Source organism: Dioscorea cayenensis, chromosome 9 (assembly GCF_009730915.1).
Source record: "Dioscorea cayenensis subsp. rotundata cultivar TDr96_F1 chromosome 9, TDr96_F1_v2_PseudoChromosome.rev07_lg8_w22 25.fasta, whole genome shotgun sequence".
Classification (NCBI taxonomy): domain Eukaryota; kingdom Viridiplantae; phylum Streptophyta; class Magnoliopsida; order Dioscoreales; family Dioscoreaceae; genus Dioscorea; species Dioscorea cayenensis.
The window spans coordinates 18525701-18547779 of NC_052479.1; the positions used below are offsets into that span (position 1 = coordinate 18525701).

The following is a 22079-nucleotide window of genomic DNA, read 5'->3' on the forward strand; positions in this document are numbered from 1 at the left end:
CAAGTTTTCGGCTTTTAAAGGGCGAATCGAAACCACACGGGCGTGTGGAATTTCCACACGGACATGTGAATCTGGAAATCTGTTTTTCGGTGGTCTGTGAATAGTAACTACTACAATATTGCTACAGTGATTTTGCTACATCGCTTGCTACAATACTCCGCCAAAATACTCCCGAATCCACACTTTTCATCGAGGCAACAAAAATGGGCAAACGTCTATGCTGTAGATCACGTTGCATCTTCAAGTAAAAGCACATTTGATGGGAATCTTACTAGCCTTGCCCAAGTTGGAACACATAAGTGTGACTACCTTTGTGCCACTCCAATTTACATATTCCATCTAGGATAATGGAGGTTGTCACACACTCATATGTCTTTGAGCACAACTTGCATTTTCTCATGTGCCCACTTCAGAATTCAATGAACATAATATGTTCACAATCTACTTTGGCTCCTTTATTCTCTATTTAGCTCCACAACTCTATATGCGCAAAAGAACACAAAAACACATGTACTAGAGATAAAATCTAATAAAAGTAATGCTTATCATAAGAAAAAAATACTTCGTATTCTTAGTATGCAAGCACTTATCAAACTCCCTCACACTTAAGCTTTTAGTGGTCCTCAAGCAAAAATAAAACATTAAAGCATAGAAGAAGTAAATATTAATGTGCTTCACCTTAGATTTACCAAAGCATGCAAAGAAAGCATTTTACAAGTAAGGGAAATTTCAACACTAAATACGAAAAATCATTGCTCTAGCTAAAAACTCATATCAAAATGGACAACAAATCTTAAATCATGTAAGTATAGGTAAACTCACTTAAATGGACCCAACTTATAGTCCTCATGGTTCTAGGTATAAGATACTTATTTATCTACAAAACAACACAAAACAAAGAGATGGTATTAGCTCCACACATCCTCTAAGGTAGCCCTTTCTAAAGCGTTTGCTAAGGTTTCTTTCACACTTTCGAGGTGGTAGCTCTTTCTACCGGGGTAGAAGCTTTCACTCATTCCATGAGATAGATCTTTCTATCATTAGGGCATAACTAGTATCCGACTTATTGGAGTAGCTTCATACTTCATAGGTGGTAGCTCTTTCCACCCCAAATGCACAACTAAAACAAGTATTGCAATAATTTTCAATCGGGCAAAAATTCATAAATATTCAAGTAAAAACTAGAACATTCAATGTTCAAAATTCCTCTAAACTTAAAAATATTATCATTGCAACTAAGGTGAACCGCCATTGGCTATGTGAGCATGTATTTCAGTCAAAACTTAAGATGTACATTGCCCTCAATGTACGGAAGCAAGCACAATAGGGTATAAATCAATCAAAAGCATACGTGGAAGTGGACAATTGAAACAATACTCCCCTAAACTCCGAATGGTACGTTTGACGGAGCTATATTCATTGAGAGTTGAGTCTCAATGGGTTGTAGAGCACACACAGCCATAAGACCATGTCCATGACTAGTTTCTCAAATTTCATACTCACAAGTCCATCTACACGTATACACAAGGGGGTTCATTGAAGCTCAACAAAAATAAAAACAACTCGAGTATATAAAGACAAGGGAATGAAATACAACTCGAGACAAAAATAAAAGATAAACTCAGCAGGAAGATCCTTTCTGAGTGATACAAGTCCAAAATAAAATACGGAAATGAAATACAAAAAATAAGGACAAAGAATGTAATGATGCATGATAAACACCTAAATGTACATATTTTATACATATTAATCTTGTATTACTTGTGTATATTTTAATGAATTGATGCCCGTTTAAGTCTAAATTGGTTATTTCGGTGTTGTAGATCTGAAAGGAGCCGAACGAAGCTCAAAAATGTAAACTGGACGAATTCGACATCAAAAAATGGCGTTTTTGGGGTTCCAGTACTGTAGCAGTGTCACTATTCATGCTGCGGGGCATTCGCCTATGAGCTTCACGGGGTCCATGCGCCCGCATGAGTGCCCGTGAGGTTTGATGGAAATTCACGACTCTCAGTACTGTAGCAAAACACTGTTGTTGAGTACTGTAGCACAGAGACCTTTTCTGGGCAATATGGCAGTGAGCTTCACGGGCTTCATGCGCCAGCATGGAGCTCGTATGGACCTGACGGGGTATATATCGGGCTAAATTTCTAGGGCAAAAGGGAGGACGTTTTTGGAGAATATTTTTGCGGGAGTTCTTGTAGCCGGCTTCCATCAATTCAGAGGAGATAAGATCACACGTTTTGGAGAAGGGGAATCAAAGGGAGAAGCTTGGTTTAGCTAGATCTTCATCGATCACTTCTTTGGGAGCTTGTAGACGACAAGGGAAGCCGCCCCGATCGCAGCGTCCGTGGAAGCTTTCCACCTCACTTGGCTTTTCATCTCACTTCTATTGTTTGAGGGAGTTTTCTTATGCCATTTGTAGTTGTTTTCATGGACCTATTTTTTGTAATTGTTTGCATGGACGAGTAGACACCAAGGTCACCGAATGCCTGTGAACCTTGGGGTGAACTTGTGTATTTGGGTGATCTAATTTTGTCTATTGCAATTGTTGTGTGTTTGTGATTCATTCTTGGTGCAATTGATGTGTTGCTTACATGAGAACTCTGTAAACCAACTCCTAGGTTGTACTTGTTGCGTGACCATCACCCTTGTACTAGACACACCAAGTTTGGAAGGGATTCATGTACGAATACGCTGTGACCATCTTGGTATTTTTTACCCCTGCTCTAATTAGGGATTTCCCCTTTGTTAATGCAATCGTATGAGGATTTGATCTGAAGAAATTCCGTATCAATACTTATACCGGATTAGGGGTCAATTGCCATGGCCACCGGGTTGATCTAATTTAGGAAATCTCTAGGTCCAAACCCTCAATTGCATGATATTCTTAGCATCTTTTACACTTTAGTAGCCCCTAGGGAATCCGCATCTGTGACCATTTTTTCCCCTGATTTTATACCCTTGCCTTGTTTTAGACTCCACTTGTAGTTCTTTCATTTTAATTAATAGATTAGAGAAACGCTTCAAATCTTTCGGCTAGACAATACGCGAAGAATAAGTAAGGATAGATCCTTGGGCCCAGGGAATATGACCCTCTCGTGCTCGCACGAGAAGTATTACTTGATGACTCCGTACCCTTGCGGATCATGCATCAACGCATCAAGTATCGTTGTCTGGCTGGGGCTCCTCTGCTACCGCTGCTGCTGGGGAAGATGCTGGCACTGGTGGATCAACTAGTTGCTGAACTGGTGATAGTGGTGCTGGAGATGCCTAAGGAGTCCTAGGTCACATAATGAATGATGAGGCAGCATCTCGCTTGAGGATCTGTTGTAGGATATCGAGACGCGCATGACCTCCGTGTGGTGTGCGACCTATATCGCACGAACCTCGGCAACCTCTGTCAAGAGTACTCCTACAACACTCTTGAGCCTCTCAAAATGATCATCAGCTTAAGATGGAGAGAACATGCGCACTGGTGGTGGCTCCTGTGCTGCTAAAGATGCCTCGATCTCCATCTGCTAGGCTGAGGATCGGGAACCGGCTGAGACCCCGCTGTTGTAACTCCCTTAGCCTCAAATGGCTCTAGTGGGGCATGTTCAACACATACACCCCATCTCTATACTTGTGGATCATACCCATCAGTCACATGGTCTCCAGGCCGAGGGGTGCAGGTACGATCATATTCTCAGCCCTTTTGATGGCATCCAGTAGACACATCCCGATGATTGTCTGGTAATGTACGTTCCTGAGATAATAACTCCAATCCTGATGTACTGCCCTTGGTGCCTTGGATGGATTGGTTGACTCTACACCAAGGACTATAGGTATAATAGCTCCTTTCTTCTCAATACCCTTGTACTATCACCACAACCATTCCCCGACTTGCTCCTAACAGCATGCAAATAGCGATATGCAGGTCAAGAAAGGCACGTGGCCTTGGACAGCCCTGGCTCACACTGGCCATGACTACATAATGCTTTATACGCTCTCTGCGGGCTTAAAGCACCAGGATAGTCTGTCGGTAACTAAGCGTACTCCTCTGTATCTGTATATGCCTCATTATAGAGTCCAAGTAGAATCAATAACTGACTGACGCTAATGCTGTGGTGATGTCCAAGCACTCTAAATGAGATCGTGCCGACGCTCGAGTAGTAGCTGTAAGAGCAATCGAACTCAAATGATGAGAGCATTGAAAACGTCCCTTGTGTATGCCCCACAAGTACACGGATTTGTCAAAGTAATAAATCCCAGATGAGTGGGTATCATATCCATAGGTAGTAGGGAATAAAATACTTCAACTTTTTCATAACTAAGCGAAAAAGTGAATAATAGTTGTGTAACAAGATTTAATGTAAACAAAAAAATAAAAAGAGACAAGAGAGAAGGCACAAGTAAAAGTGGAGGTAAGGCAATCGATATAAATGGGGTAGTCGGATATTGTTTCCGCCTATGACATTCTTTTTAAGTGCAAAACCCTCTAATATGCTTTCTAACTAATGCATTAATGAGTCATGGAGATCCTTCAATACATGATCCCAAACCTAAGGTTAACCATGCCTAACTCTATACATGTCCCGGAGAAGAAATTGAACAATCTCTCAACCTCGTACTTGTATAGAATCGCAATGAGTTCTAGAGATTCCAAGTGATAAATCCTCTTCCTAGATGTAGACGTAACCCTTAGTCCAGGTGAAAGGTCCCTAGTCACAATTAAGCCCTAGGTGCTAAAATCACTTCAACACTTCACTCCGTTGCCTCTCCAACTAAGCCCCAATGGAAGGTCATCCCTCAGCCCATTCACTCTACTATGACCCTAAAGAACTTGAGCAAATGGAGGTAGGATGAATCACACTAGGGGGAAAGGGGACGCTCCTCTACCTCTCGACTCACCCTCTCAACCGTCTCCAATCTAGCTTTGTCTAACTCTCATGGTGTGTCACTCACTCACAAGGGTTACCAAGGTGAACTCTCAATTCTAGTGTCACTTTAAGGGAGCATTCAATCAATCAAGCATTCAAGATTGGAACTCAAATAAAACATCAATTAATGAAAGCAATATAACAAGGTTTAATGACACAAATACATCCAATGGTTCACAAATCCAAGTACCCCGTAGGGGGTTTAGCTCTCCATGGAGCTAGTTACAACCAATGAAATTGAATGTAAAAACAAGTAATCCATAGAAAACCCCCTTGGTAGTCATGACGATGGTCTTGTGGAGAACCCTCTACTCGCCAAGGGTCCCTTTGTCTGACCTAGGATACACCTCGCTGGATCGGTCCCAACGAAAGCGCTCCCACTAACCTTTTTACAAATGGAGCACGATGTCGGAGCCATAGAACCTCTCCCAATCCCTAGCCAATATGTCTTCAAACCCTAGCTGCCGTCCTCTCTCAAGTTTGGGAAAAGATGGAGAAACAAATGTTGAAATATCGGCTGAAATCGGCCTTAAATAGGGCTGGAATCGGGCATCCACACGTCCCTATGGATTCTCCACACGCCCCTTTAGATTCTCCACACGGCTTGTGTGGACTTTCCACACGGGCGTGGATAATTTCCACACGCCGGTATGGATTCTCTGGAATTCTCTTTTATGCCGGCTGTGAACTGTACATGCTCCAGTAAATTGCTACAGTGTTTGCTACAGTGCCTGCTACAATACCAGCCCGAAACAGTCCCAAATCCATGTTTTCATCTAGGTAATGTAAAAGGACACACATTTACATCGTAGGTCGCTTTGCTTCTTCAACAACGGCTTCATCGATGAAGATCTTGCTATTAATGCACAAACTTTGATACTCGAATGTGACTGCTTTTGTGCCCATCCAAATCATTTTGCTAACTTGAATACATGGAAGTTGGCATACATTCTTGCATTATGAGCCCGATTTATGTTTTCGTGTTTGATCCTTCTCAAGATTTCCTCCAAATGGTGCATTCATGATCTACATTGGCTTATTTCTCTAACATTCGTCTTTGCAACCCTATATGCATGAAAGTAACATAATCGCACACATATTAGTGCTAAAAAGTCGATAAAAAGTAATGCTCATCATAAGGAAAGAACACTTCACATTCTTATCACATAAGCACTTATCAAACTCCCACACACTTAAGCTTTTTGCTTGTCCTCAAGCAAAAAAATTAAAAGCATTATGACATAGATGAAGGAAATATTAGAAGTTCTTGGACTTAGGTTCACCAAACCATACAAAGATAGAATTCTGCAAGTAAGGGAAGTTTCAACATTAAATACCAAAAATCAATGCTCTAGCTAAAACTTGAATAAAAAAGGATAGTAAACTCGCAATCGTGTAAGTATGTGTAAACTCACTCAAGTCAACCCAAGGTATACTCCTCAAACTTCTAACTAAAAGGGAGTTATATATCTTCAAAAATTAATGAAAATTTGAAAGGATGGTAGTAGCTTCACACATCTTCTGACAACGCACCTTGCATATGTCCCGTAAGTGCACGGGTTTGTCGAAGTAATAAAATCCCAGATTAGTGGGGTATCATATCCACAGTGAGTAGGAAATAAAATCACTTAAATTGTTTCTTAACTAAGTGAAAAATGAATAGTGATATGTGTGACGAGATGTGAAATAACAAAAGTAAAAGAACAAGAAAGAAAGCACAAGTAAAGGAGAAGGTAAGGCAATCGATATAAATGGGGTACCCAGATATTGTTCCGCCAAGGATAATAGTTTCAAGTGAAACAACCCTCTATTATACTTTCTAAATGATACAATAATGAGTCGTGGAGATTCTGAAATACATGGTCCCAAATCTAAAGTCAACCATGCCTAACTCTATACATGTCCAGGAGGAGAAATTGAATAACCTCTCAACCTCACACTTGTACAGAATTACAATGAGTTCTAGGGATTCCAAGTGATAAATCATCTTCCTAGATGTAGACCTAACCCTTTGGTCCAGGTGGAAGTTACCTAGCCACAATTAAGCCCTAGCTGGTAAAATCACCTCAACGCTTCACTCCGTTGCACCCGCAACTAAGCCCCAGCCGAAGGTCAACCTTTAGCCCATTCACTCTACTATGACCGCAAAGAACTTAAGGACATGGAGATAGAATAAATCACACTGGAGGGGAAAGGGGATGCTCCCCTACCTCTCGACTCACATGGGTTACCAACAAGAACTCTCAACCTTAGTGTCACTCTAAGGGAGTATTCATACAATCAAGCATTCAATATTGGAACTCAAATAAAACATCAACTTATTGAAAGCACAATAAAGAGGTTCAATGAAACGAATACATACTAGGGTTCACAAACACCCAAGTACACACTTGAGGTTTATCTCTCCATGGAGCTAATTACAATAAATGAAATAAAATGTAACAGTGATGAATCCATAGAAAACCCCGTTAATAGTTGTGGCGATGGTCTTGTGGAAAGTCCTCTACTCGTCCAAGGATCCCTTTGTTCAGCCTAGGATACACCTCGCTTGATCAGTGCCGATGAAAGCTATCCCACTAGATTTCTTCCAAATGGGGCGCGATGTCGGAGCCATAGAACCTTTCCCAATCCCTAGCAAATACCTCTCAAAACCCTAGCCGCCACCCCCTCTCAAGTTGGGGAAAAGATGGAGAAAAGAGTCCTGAAATCAGGCCTGAAATTGGCCATAAATATGGCCAGAATCGGGAATCCACACGCCCATGTGGGCGTCCCTGCAGATTTTTCGCACGGGCGTGTGTAATTTCCACATGTCCGTGTGGATTCTCTGGTTTTATCCTTCTTTGGCCGGCTGTGAACAGTATCTGTTGCAGTGTTATGCTACAATGTTTGCTGTAGTGCCCTGCAAAAATACTGGTCTGAAATACTCCCGAATCCATGCTTTCATCGAGGTAATGTAAACAGGCAGACGTTTACATCGTAGATTGCTTTGCTTCTTCAATAATGGACATGTTGGTGGAGATCTTGCTATACATGTAAAAGTCAAAAATGCTTGAATGTGATTGCTCTTGTGCCTCTCTAAATCGTTGTGTTAACTTGAATACGTGGAGGTTGGCATACATTCCTGCATTTCGAATCTGACTTATGTCTTCACGTTTGAACCTTCTCAAGATTTCCTCCAAATGGTGCATTTCTGATCCACATTGGCTTCTTTCTCTAATATTCAGCCTCACAACCCTATCTGTATGAAAGTAACATAAATACACAAATATTAGCGTTAAAACCCGATAAAAGTAATGCTCATCATAAGGAAATAACGCTTCGTGTTCTTATCACACAAGCACTTATCATCCTTTAAGGTAGCCCTTTCCAAAGCGGTCGGTAAGGTGGCTTTCACACTTTCGAGGTGGTAGCTCTTTCTAAGGGGTGGTAGCTTTCACTCATCCCATGAGATAGCTCTTTTTCTTATTAGGACATAACTAGTATCCGACTTATGAGAGTAGCTTCATACTTCATAGGTGGTAGATCTTACCATCCAATAAGCACAACTAAAGAATGAAACTTTTTTTTAAAATTAACAAAAGAAACAACTATAACTAGTCCCTTTATCGTCAAACTTGAGTTTTCAAATGATTTTAAAGGTTAGTAGTGCAACAAGTGTGAATCGGGCAAAAATTCCTAGGAATTCAAGTAAAAACTAGAGCATGAGAACATTCAATGTTAAAAACTCTCCTAAACGCAAGAATACAATCATTGCAACTAAGGTGAACCACCATTGGCTATATGAGCATGTATATTGACACGTCCGAATATGCGTGTGTGTACCGCAAGTGCACGGGTGTCGAAGTAATAAATACCCGGTGAGTTGGGTAGTCGAATCCACAGGGAACAGGGCTACTAGTAGTAACTTCTTCTCTGCTATCTAGCCTAATGATAATGGGATAGTGTGGTGATCTAATGTACGAAGAGATAAACACCGGAGATGAATATGCAAGGGTAAAATGGAAGGAGAATCTCAATCAGTAAAAGTAGGGTATTCGGGCAATGCTCCCCCTAGGATTCAGGTATTAGGTACCGAATAAGCAAAGTGTTTCTATGATGAGTAAGTTAAGTCGTGGAAATCCAAACATAATCGGGTCTATCTCTAGATCACCGATACTAGTCCCCCTACGAGGTCCCGGTGGAGAAATCAATCAATCTCAACACCTCACACCACATATGACTGCAAAAGCACTCTAGGGATTCCAAATTGTGTATCCAATTCCTAAAGATTGATCCAACCCTAATTCCCGGCGAAGGATCCTAACCCCCTACAAGGTCCCGTGGAGAAATCCAGCAATCTCACGCCTCCCACCAAATATGGTTGCATAGAGCTTAGGGAATGGAGATAGAATACACCAATCGGAGGGGAAAGGGGACACTTCACTATCTCATGACTCACCCTCTCAACCCTCTTTCAATCTTGAGGTTCTAACCCTAATGGAGATCTCTCTCCCACCAAGGCAACAAATCATGCAAACCAAATAACCATAAGATCAATAAGGCAAGCAAGCATTAAACAATCAAGAATGAAACTTAATCAAACTCGGATTAAATAGAAACACAAAGCAAATCCACAAAAGATGAGAATCCTAGGGTTCACAAGCCCAAATACCCTCTAGGGTTTTTAGCCCTTCATGGAGCAACATACAAAAACACACCATCAATGAATGAAAGTACATTAAAACCATAGAAATAAACCCTCTTATATATGAACCGATGGCCTTGATGGAGAGCTTCGACGCCTTGAAGGACCCACTCCGAGCTAGGTTCACCGTGGCTTCCTTGATGCTATGACGGAGGAGGAATCGATCAAAGTTGGTGACGAAGCGCTCCAAAGCCGCAAAGACCTCCTCTCCAAACCCCTAGCCGCCTCACCCCTCAAGAGCCGCACAAAAAGATGAGAAAGAATAGGGCAAAAACGGCTATTTATAGGCCTTAGATCGCGCTCGTCACGTGCCCCTCACGCCGCCTGCGTGGATTTTTCCACGCGCCCGAGTGGGTCGCAGAATTTCCACGCGGCGCTGCGAATGCAGTGAATTTTGATACAAGAATGCTACAGTGAAATTGCTACAATACTTTTTCACAAAAACGCGATCCGAACACTCTTCTCTTAAGGCCACATGTCCGGGCACACGTCCCATGTGGTAGGCTATAAAACTTTTTCTTCATCGACGTATCTTTGAGAGGTCTTGCAATCTTCACAAAGAGAAGGAATATGAAGATGTGGCTGCCTTTGTGCCCTTCCAAATAGTGAATTGACTTGAATCTTCTTAGAAGTTGGCACACATCTCCACGCTTATGAACCGCTCTCGTGTCTTGATCCTTGAATTGAACAAGAACTCCCAACATTGTGTCTTTTATAGCCTATCTTTGCTTCCTTTTTTTACTCTTTAAAGCATTCTACAACGTATATGCATAAAAAGAACACCAAATACACAATATGAGACATAAACCACAGTAAAAATGATGCTCAATGCATGTAAAACATATATAAAAATATGTCTACTCAAGCACTTATCATATATCAATCAAACTAATATAAAAGATATGTGCACTATGAAAATCCCCCCCCCCACCAACACACATAAGTTTTACATTGTCCCCAATGTACCATGCAAGCACAATAGAAAATAAAGCAATCAAGTATAGATGTGAGAGTGGCAATTGAAATAATACTCCCCTGACTCTGAGTGTTGCGTTTGATGGAGATAAATCCTTGGAGGTAAAGTTCCAAGAGGTTGTGATGCACACACGGCCCACATTGGCCGTGTCCATGACAAGTTCTCAATTCCCATATTGACAAGACCATCTGCACGCATACACGAGGGGGTTCAATAAAGCTTAATAAAACAAAAACATCTCGAGTATATATAAAAGATAAGGCAATGAATACAAATTGAGACAACAAAATAAAAATGAACTAAGAAGGAAAGTCCTTTCTGAGTATACAAGTCTAAATTAACATGCGAAAGTAAAGAAACAAAAAATGAAGTCAAGTGTCGGTGTCGTCTGCTGTCGGCTCTGCTAGTGCTGTGGGTGCTAAATCGAATGGCGCCGGTGGAAATAGTGGTGGTGATGCTTGAGGGGTCCTCGGTCTCCTAATAAAGGGTGAGGATGCATCTCTGATAAGTGCTTGCGTGATAACAATGCGAAGTGTTCTTTCCTTATGATGAGCATTACTTTTATCGGGTTTTGACACTAATATGTGTGTATTTATGTTACTTTCATGCATATGGGGTTTTGAAGCTGAATCTTAGAGAAAAAAGCCAATGTATATCATGAGTGCAACATTTGGAGGAAATCTTGAGATGGTTCAAACACGAAGACATAAGTCGGGTTCAAGATGCTAGAATATGTACCAATCTTCTTGTATTCAAGTTAACACAATGATTTAGAGGGTCACAAAGGCAGTCACATTCTAAGTATTCCAGCTTGTGCATTTGTAACAAGATCTCCACCAACGTGGCCATTCATTGAAGAATCAAAGCGATCTACGACGTAAACATTTGCCCGTTTATGTTACCTCGATGAAAGCATGGTTTCGGGAGTGTCTCGGACCGGTACTGTAGGAGGACATCGTTGCAAAATACTGTAGCAGATACTGTTCACAGCCGGCCGAAGAAGGAGTTGGCCTAAGAAGCCACAATGGCGTGTGGAAATTTGACACACCCGTGTGTTAATTAAACAAGCCCGTGTGGAATATCCACAGGGGCATGTGGATTCCTGATTCTAGATCTTTAAAGGCCGATTTTAGCCCCGATTTCAGCATTCTTTTCTCCATCTTTTTTCCAACTTTAGAGAGGGCTACGACTAGAGTTTTGAGAGGTATTGGCTAGGGATTGGGAGAGGTTCTATAGCTCTGACATCGCACTCTAATTGGAAGAAGGTTAGTGGGAGAGCTTTCATCGGCACCGATCCGGAGAGGTGTATTCTAGGCCGGATAATGGGACCTTGAGACGAGTAGAGGACTCTCCACGAGACTATCGTCATGACTATCGAGGGAGTTTTCTATGGATTTATTGTTTTTACATTCGATTTTATTGATTGTAATTAGCTCCATGGAGAGCTAAACCCCCTAGTAGGTACTTGGATTGTGAACCCTATGATGTATTCGTTTCATTGAACCTTGTTATTAAGCTTTCATTAATTGATGTTTATATTGAGTTCCAATCTTGAATGTATTAATTGTATGAATACTCCCTTAGAGTGACACTAGGGTTGAGAGTTCTTGTTGGTAACCCTTGTGAGTGAGTGACACACCATGAGATTTAGAGAAAGCTAGATTGGAGAGGGTTGAGAGGGTGAGTCGAGAGGTAGCGAAGTGTCCCCTTTCCCCTCCGGTGTGATGTATTCTACCACCAATTCCTTGAGTTCTTTACGGTTATAGTAGAGTGAATGGGCTAAGGGATGACCTTTCGCTAGGCCTTAGTTGTGAGTACAATGGAGTGAAGCGTTAAAGTGATTTTAGCATCTAGGGCTTAATTGTGGATAGGGACCTTCCGCCTGGACCAAGAGGTTAGGTCTACATATAGGAAGAGGATTTATCACTTGGAATCTGATAAGTGTCTAAATGTAGGTGTTTTCATATATATATCGTATGCACTTTGCATGTAATTTGTGAGATTTTATACTGTTTCAGCTTAATCGTCTATTATTTGCTTTGTAGGGCATATGGAAGCCATGGAGAACAAGAAGATATCATTTTGTCAAAAAAGAAGAAAAGCAGAATTTCATACTACCCCCATACTACCCGAGTATGGGGGCCGTATCTACTGTAGCGATGGATTGATTTGGTGTTACGTCCGATTTCCATACTACCCAGTATACGGGGGCCGTATGGAGGCCGTATGCACCCGTATGGAGCGAATCTAGGGTTTCGAGTGCTATCGACCCCCTATACGACCCCTATACGGCCTGTATGCCTCGGGTGGTATATATACTCACTTTTAGGGCTGATTAAAGGACTTTTTTTGCTGGCCAACTTTTGGGAGAACATTTGGGAGATTTTGGGCGACCTTGGGGAGGAGAAGAAGGGAAAGAAAGCTAGAATATCATTCAAGCCCAAGGTCCAAGGCTCTCAAGGCAAGAAGGCAACATCATTCAAAGGGGAGATCGATCACGACTTGAAGGAAGGAGAACCGTGGCTGGAGGAAGCGTCATTCGGCATTCCTTTGGCGGGGGAAGCGTCATTCGGCATATTCTCGCCTCATCCTTCACCATTTCATCTAGGGAGTGTCATACTATGTCTTTGTTTCATGTTTTTTTGCTTGATTGTATGCTTTGTTATGAGATGATGACACACTAGACCCCCAAGGGCCACCGGGTGTTGGTGAACCTTGGGGGTTTTATCATGTATTTTGGATGATTACTTGTTAATTCTATGCTTGGGTATGTTTTGAGATCTAATCCATTGTTTTTCATGCTAAGTGTTACACCAAGGAGAAATCCGTAGCTCTTTTTATGAATGATGCATGTAGATGTGACTTGCTCGCATGTATTAGGGTCATGAATGGATTAGAAGGGGATACTTGTATCATCACGCGAGAAATCGGGTGTTTGGTAGCCCTCCATGTAGGTTTAATCCGAAGAAGAGTAGGTTTATTCCTAAGCGAGATTTCCTTGTACTTAATGCAATCGTAGGAATGTAGATTTGGAAGAAATTCCTATCTATGTTCGTATGGGATTAGGGTTCAATCGCCGAGAAATTGGGGTTGTTCTAATCTTGGAATCTCATGGTCCAATTTACCCTTGCATCTTTTAAATCATCATCCATGTTGCATGATAACCCCTCAAGGGGATCCACATCCATAGGCCTTTGCACTTCATTGATTCTCTTGCTTGCTTATTGCTTGTTCTCTCTAATTTGCTAGCAAATCTTGTGTTTAGTTTTATTTGTATTTAGTAGAGTAAAATCCATCACTTAAGATCTTAGGCTAGATAATAGCTAGAGAAGGAGTAATAGGAGATCCTTAGCCCCGTGGAATACGATCCTCGTGTCTTTGCGAGGTATTACTAGCGATCCCGTACACTTTGCGGGTGAAGCGATCAAGTTTTTTTAGGCGCCGTTGCGGGGACCATTAAGGAATTCTAGGAAACTTTTTAGATTATTACTCTAGCCATTTCATTCTTTACTCATTTGTTGTTTTTCTTTTTCCCTTGATCTTAACTCTCTATCATTTTTTTCTTGGTTGTGCAAGGTCTTGTGCATGACACGGTCGAATCCAGTCGCCTTTGATTACACCGGATAGTGAAATTGAAAGAACTTTGCGTCGGAGATTGAGAGAAGTTGGTGAAGGGTCGGGTACACAGAACATCGAAATTGAGGATAGAGTGTCTACAATCATGGCCGAAGAACAGCGTACTTTATCCGAATATGAGAGACCCCAATTCACGGGTGATGAGTTCAGTGTTCAAGCACCGTCAGTGGCATCCAACAACTTTGAAATTAAAGCAAGTACAATCGGCATGATCCAAAATTCAGTCCAATTCAATGGTCTTGCCCATGAGGATGTGCATGACCACCTTTCCCGGTTCCTCCAAATTTGCTCTACATTCAAGATCAATGGGGTGTCGGACGATGCTATCCGTTTGAGACTATTTCCATTCAGTTTGAGAGATGGAGCTTATCGTTGGCTTACCTCATTGTCTCCGGGATCTATTAAAACATGGAAGGACATGGTGGAGAAGTTCCTTGGAAGATATTTTCCGCCAAGCAAAGCGGCGAAGTTGAGGCAAGAAATTTCAGCCTTTAAACAAGGGGAGTCCGAAACATTGTTTGAAGCTTATGAGAGATTCAAGGATCTCCTTAGAAGGTGCCCCCACCATGGTTTTGCTTCATGGATGCGAGTACAAATCATTTACAATGGGCTAAATTATGCTACTCGCCAACTCATTGATGCCACGGCGGGCGGTTCCCTTAGCAACAAGTACCCCGATGAGGCCGAGCAATTACTTGAGTCAATGGCAAGCAATGAATCACATTGGGCCTCAAGGGGATCTTCACAAAAGACTGCTGGGCTTTATGAAGTAAGTAGTGATAATGCCTTAGCCGCAAAGGTTGACGTGTTGACTCGAAAGATTGATCTTCTTATGGGCAGTAGTTCAAGGCCCGAATCGGTGCTAAGTTGTAGTACTTGCGGTGGTGGGCACGGTGCAGCCCAATGTCCGATTGCTAGCTCGTCTGTTGCATCCGTTGAGAATGTGGACTACATTGGGGGGCAACGCAATCAAGGGAACCCATATAGTTCAACTTACAATCCGGGTTGGAAGAACCACCCAAATTTTTCATGGAACCAAGGCCAACAACAACAAAGAGGTGCACCACCTCAAGGATCTCAATTTCAACAACCGGCCGTTGAGAAGAAGTTTTCCACTGAAGAGATCCTTGCCAAGTTCATGCTCAGTACCAATGACAGGTTCAATAATCTAACTAGTAGCATGGATGCACAATTTGGCAAGGTGAATGCTCAACTCACTCAGCACGCCGAGCAGTTCAGTGAAATAGGATCTGTTTTAAGAAACCTCCAAGCTTCTGTGAAATCTCTTGAGCATCGAGTGGGGGAGCTCACGAAGGCACATTCAGAGCGTCCTCTAGGGTTGTCTTCCAAGCAACACGGAAGACAAATCAAGAGAGCACTTAAAGGCCATTGCTCTTAGAGCGGGAGGCAAGTGGAGACAAGGGTCGAGAGTTGACCCAAGTGTCGGGAAAAAGTGGGGGTAGCCTCCGGGGAAGACCCCAAGCTAGTTGAAAGAAAAGCAGTGAAGACAAAAAAATCGGGCATAAATGACAAGTTCCAACAACAAGGACCACCAAAAATCATCCGAGTACAAGCCTCCGATCCCCTATCCAACAAGATTGAAGCATGACAAGGAGGATGTTCACTTCAGAAAATTCATCAACATCTTCAAACAACTTCATTTGAACATCCCGATAGTTGAAGCGTTGACTCAAATGCCGAAATATGCCAAGTTTCTAAAGGAGCTCCTCACAAATAAGAGAAAGTTGGAAGAAGAAGGCACGATTGCACTTACGGGGAATTGCTCGGCTATTCTAGAAAAGAAGCTCCCACAAAAGTTGAAAGATCCGGGTAGTTTCATTATTCCATGCATGCTTGAAGGTGGAGTCCAAGAGAATGCTCTAGCGGACTCGGGGGCTAGCATAAACGTCATGCCCTACACCATGTATTTGAAACTTGGCTTGGATGAATTAAGGCCCACGAGGATGACTTTACGAGTTGGCGGATCGATCAACAAGAAAACCTCGTGGGATTGTCGAAGATGTGATTGTCGCGAGTGGATAAATTTGTTTTTTTCAGGTGGACTTTGTCATCATGGACATAGATGAAGATGTGGAGATACCACTAATTCTTGGCCGACCATTCCTCGGCACCTCGGGTGCCTTAATTGACTTGAAAGGAGGGAAGTTGGCGTTAAGAGTCGGGAGAAGAGGAAGTGGTGTACACTTTGCCAGCTGCCATGAAACATTCTTTAGATCATGATGACACACTTTATTTCGTTGATGAAAGCCCGATAGGTTGATTTCGATTGTGTGCGAGGAGGTGCTCTCTTTAAATCCTTTGGATGAATATTTGGGGGAGTTGGAGAGCGAAGAAGAAGAAGAACCTCATCGTCATCCTCCAATTCACAATTTGAAGCCACCAAAAGAGAGGGTATCCTGTACTAATGCTAAAGAAAAAGAAAAAAAAGAATCATTTATGAAGAAAATGTGGAGGGAGATCCATGGGAGAAAAAAAGAAAGGTAACAAGCTTCATCCTCCCACATCTCATGGAGGAAAGGTAAATTTTTTCACCCCTCTCCACTCATGAACAATTCGAGGTATTTTTCAATGTTGTCATTCAATCTACCGGGAAGAAGCAACACTACAAAGGAAACCGGGGTGGCTTCAAATTGTTTGAACCCCCATGAGGTAAGGAACAAAGGTACGTCGGGGCTCGTGACGTTAAACAAAAGCGCTTCTTGGGAGGCAACCCAAGCATTCGAGGGAGCATTTGTTTGCATTTTTTCCGTATTTTTTTAGTTCTTAGTTCATTTTCAATTTTTCGTATTTCTTAGACTTGTTTGCTTTTTGAATAAGTTCATGCTCATACACTTGGCACATTGCTCTCATCATTTTTTTATTGTGGTATATTTGTGCAACCTCTTGAGACACACATGTGTAGGTGTTAATTTATGTGCTAGATCGTCATTTTATTCATTTTAGTCGTTTTTGGGAGAAGTCGTCAAGCTTTCTTTTTCATTTTTACATCATTTGAGGCAGGTTTTCATGGTTTTGATTGGCCTTTAAAGGTTTACGGCCATACTGGGTAGTATGGAGGCCGTCTAGGCTGACCACGAGGCCGATCCGGATGGCTCTGTGCTCACTTAGGCGGCCCCCATCTGACCCCGTATGAGGGAGCCCGTCAAGTCGGCTGGGTGTCTCGGCCGAGGGTAGTTGCTCACTCAGACGGCCCCCATACGGCCCAGTATGGGGGCCGTATGGTGGCGGGGCTTCCCCCTTTAAGGCCTCTCATTCTCTCTCTCTCTCTTCCACCTCTCATTTCTCTTCAACTCCACCGAAATTTTCTCTCCTTTTCTCTCTCGATTCTTGGCCGAATCTCTTCATTTTTCTTCCAAAAAAACTTCTTCCCAATCCATTGGAGACTTTCGATCTAGTGATCTTCCCCGAGTTTAAAAGCTTGTTTTTCTCAAGGTTTCGTCGGTATGCTTTTTTTCAATGCCCTAGTTTTTATTCTTTCCATTTTTTGGGCATTCTTGAGACTTTTGCATGGAATTTCTTTAGCAATTTGCTTGGTTTTGGATGATGTGAATGTTGTGAATGAATTTTTCATTCAAATTTATGTACAAATTTTTTTCGATTCCATGATTATAGGGGAGACTCTTGCCGTGTGAATAGTGACCATACGGCCCCCATACGGCCGTATGGTCCCAAAAACCCAATTTTTCATTAGTCTCCTCTATCTCTACCATGTTATTTTGAGTTATCTTGTATCCCTTTGAGCTTGATCAAAGTTTTTCTTCATTGTAGGGATGCCTAACACTAAAAGGCTCGCCTCCAAGCGCCCAAGAACTACCGAACCATCCTCTACACCCGATGAACCCGTCTTCAAATTGTCCCACCATCGAGAGAGATATGATAGATTGAAGACAAAACCATTCGGGACTTTGTGCTATCTTGATTGGGAACTTGTGGACAACCTTGGGTTTTACAAGTCAAGTGCGGGATTGGCTCTCACACAATTGTTGGGATAAACTCTTTGCCATTAACGAGCCAACCTTCCGTCAATTAACCTTGGAGGTCTTGAGTACATTTGAGGCGCGACAAGATGGAGAATCCGTGCGGAATAAGAAGATTGTCACCATCCGTTTTCAAGCTTTTGGAAGGAAGCGCACTATGCATCATTTGGACTTTGCCAAGTACTTGGGGATATATGATGATGATTTTATCAAATCCATGCCCGGCAAACGTCTTAAGCTTGATTTCCCGAGTGAGGTGGGTAGGAGCAACTATTGGGCGACTTTGGCGGGTGAAGATACGACCCGAAAGGCCTCACGCATGATCGACCCGGCACATAGATTCATTCATGCCTTGATTGCCCGTTCTCTTTGGGGGCCGGACCCGATAGCAAGGGGTGGTCACCCAATCCGATATCTTTACGATGTATGGCATCTTTGAGAGGCGCCCTACTCACCTTAGCTACCTTGTCGCTGATGCATTCCTTCACCGAGGGCTCGTATACTCGATTGGGAGCTATCTTTATTGGGCCCTATGTGACCCAGATTGATCCGTGGCATGGGTTTGTTTGAGCGAGGCGAGGTATGACTATTGTAGGAGATGCGGCACCCCTCGGGAAGGCACACATACAGGCGATTGGCTTGGTGGTTCTTGGCGCATGAGGCGAGGCCCCCACGGCACCAAGCCACTGGTGAGTCCGGTCAGCGGCCGAGCGAGCACCGAGTCGAGCCGAGGCGCTTTGTTCCTACCCCGGTACTACTTCATTACGACTTCGACATGAGGCGGGGGGATTGAGGAGAGATTCGAGGGCGTGCGTCGGGAGGCGGCGCGAGATCCGTGACCAGCTTCACGGGTCCTTGAGGGGCGGCGTCGACTCGAGGCGATTTTTCACCGTTTCATTACCTCATACTATGGTTACGCCTCGCATACTCATACGCCACCATGCCACCACCACCGGCACCGGATTGTGATGAGTAGCGGCTCGTTTGAGCATGGACACTTTTTATCTACTTTACTTTATTTTTGTTATGTTTTATGTTTTGTGTTTTTGTTGAGTTGGCATGGATCTCTTCCTCCCAACTCTTTGGTGTTGAACTTTTATTTTGTTTTTCATCTATGTATTTTGTTGACTTTTTCCCTAGTCTCTCCCTTGTGTTTGTATTTGTGAATTTTTTTGTGGAATGATGATGTCCCCTTTTTGCCTCGCGAGGCATTGAGGGAATTTGGTGAGCTTTCCTAGTTTTTAATGGAGGTCGGACAAGGCGTGTATTGCTCACCACACCTTTTTGTCGAGTCGCACCTCACGGCGAACACAAGATAAACCGGGGAAGTTTCTGTTTTTCACCCTCCTCTATTATTATTTGCATTGGCCCTTCTTGCATGTTTTTTTCATGATTAGTGTACATTGAGGGCAATGTACAACACTAAGTGTGGGGATGGGTGCATTTTCATGTTTTAGGAACATTGTTTACATGCTAGTGTTACCAATGATGGCTTTTATTCATTCTTGTAAGATTCTTTTTAGCTTGGACTAATGATGGATGTGAGTTACTTGTTTTTTTATGCTTTATTGAATCTGTTTCACCCCATAGTATTGTCTTGTGCCTTTGAATTTTTTTGTCGATGCCACAGGAATAGCCAATGTGACTACTCTAACTCTCTTGTATGCTTAACACACTACTTTGAGTACTTGGCCTTAGAACACTAAGTTCTATCCTTCAATGTTTTTCTTAAGAACTTCTAAGTCTTGTTGAGCTAATCCGAGGTTTTTGTGGCATGTAGTGTACTCACGAAGATGTGATCTAGGGTGAGAGTGAAAGTGAATGAGTCTATGTCGAGTATTCCTCTGCTAATGAAGCATGAATGCGTCTATGTAGACTGTAATCGAGTAGTTGGGTGGCTCTTGTGCCTAACCAGCATGTGCATCCTCTAGAAAGATTTTAAAATGATTTTGATGCAGTCTACGTTAGTCGGACTCGGAAAAAAAAATGTTGAATATTGAGTTGAAAATAAAAAAACCTAGTAATCTTTTTGAGTACCTACCAAAGGTTTTGAAAAAGAAAAAAAGGATTTAGTTTCAAGCTATAGAATTAGAAGGATCTTACTTGGCCATTGAGTAGCACTTAGTAGTTTAAGACTTAGTATTCTTTGTATGTGGAGTGATTAGCATCTAGAGTCTGTCTTGATTGAAGTCCTTGAGCTAGACCCGGATCGGGGCAAATGAGATAAAGGATTCACTTACACGCACATACATATTAGGGGTGAGACAGGGATATTTTTATTATGCTTAATGACTATAACTCAACATCTATGTTTCATTATCCTTTGCTTTTTGGAATCTTATATTTGCTTGAGCGGAGGTATTGCATTTAGCCACTTCTCGAGTCTCTTTGTTTTTCATGAGTTGTTTGCTTGGGGACAAAGCAACGCTTAAGTAATGAGGGATGTTTGATAAGTGTCTAAATGTAGGTGTTTTTCATATATATATCGTATGCACTTTGCATGTATTTTTGTGAGGTTTGATGCCCGTTTCAGCTTAATCGTCTATTATTTGCTTTGTAGGGGCATATGGAAGCCATGGAGAACAAGAAGATATCATTTTGGCAAAAAGAGAAAAGCAGGAATTTCATACTACCCCCATACTACCCGATGTATGGGGGCAGTATCTGCTATGTGACGGATTGATTTGGTGTTACATCGATTTCCATACTACCCGAGTATCACGGGGGCCGTATGGAGGCCGTATGCACCCCGTATGGAGCAGAATCTAGGGTTTCGAGGTGCTATCGACCCCCATCGACCCCTATCGGCCCGTATGCCTCGGGGGTATATATACTCACTTTTAGGGCTGATTAAAAGGACTTTTTGCTGGCCGACTTTTTGGGAGATCATTTGGGAGATTTTGGGCGACCTTGGGGAGGAGAAGAAGGGCAGAAAGCTAGAAGATCATTCAAGCCCAAGGTCCAAGGCTCTCAAGGCAAGAAGGCAACATCATTCAAAGGGAGATCGATCACGACTTGAAGGAAGGAGAACCGCGGCTAGAGGAGCGTCATTCGGCATTCCTTTGGCGGGGAGGCGTCATTCGGCATATTCTCGCCTCATCCTTCACCATTTCATCTAGGGAGTGTCATACTATGTCTTTGTTTCATGTTTTGCTTGATTGTATGCTTTGTTATGAGATGATGACACACTAGACCCCCCAAGGCCACGGGTGTTGGTGAACCTTGGGGGTTTTATCATGTATTTTTGGATGATTACTTGTTAATTCTATGCTTGGGTATGTTTTGAGATCTAATCCATTGTTTTTCATGCTAAGTGTTACACCAAGGAGAAATCCGTAGCTCTTTTTATGAATGATGCATGTAGATGTGACTTGCTCGCATGTATTAGGTCATGAATGGATTAGAAGGGGATACTTGTATCATCACGCGAGAAATTGGGTGTTTGGTAGCCCTCCATGTAGGTTTAATCCGAAGAAGAGTAGGTTTATTCCTAAGCGAGATTTCCTTGTACTTAATGCAATCGTAGGAATGTAGATTTGGAAGAAATTCCTATCTATGTTACGTATGGGATTAGGGTTCAATCGCCGAGAAATTGGGGTTGTTCTAATCTTGGAATCTCATGGTCCAATTTACCCTTGCATCTTTAAATCATCATCCATGTTGCATGATAACCCCTCAAGGGGATCCACATCCATAGGCCTTTGCACTTCATTGATTCTCTTGCTTGCTTATTGCTTGTTCTCTCTAATTTGCTAGCAAATCTTGTGTTTAGTTTTTATTTGTATTTAGTAGAGTAAAATCCATCACTTAAGATCTTAGGCTAGATAATAGCTCGAGAAGGAGTAATAGGAGATCCTTGGCCC

General features: G+C 42.4%; 1 non-coding gene across 1 annotated transcript; it reads right to left on the minus strand.

The window, feature by feature from the left end:
• Window positions 1-14684: 14684 nt before the first annotated feature.
• Window positions 14685-14791, minus strand: LOC120269719. Its single transcript, XR_005539359.1, has one exon. It is a non-coding gene; the product is annotated as a small nucleolar RNA R71 (small nucleolar RNA).
• Between the last annotated feature and the right edge of the window lie 7288 nt (window positions 14792-22079).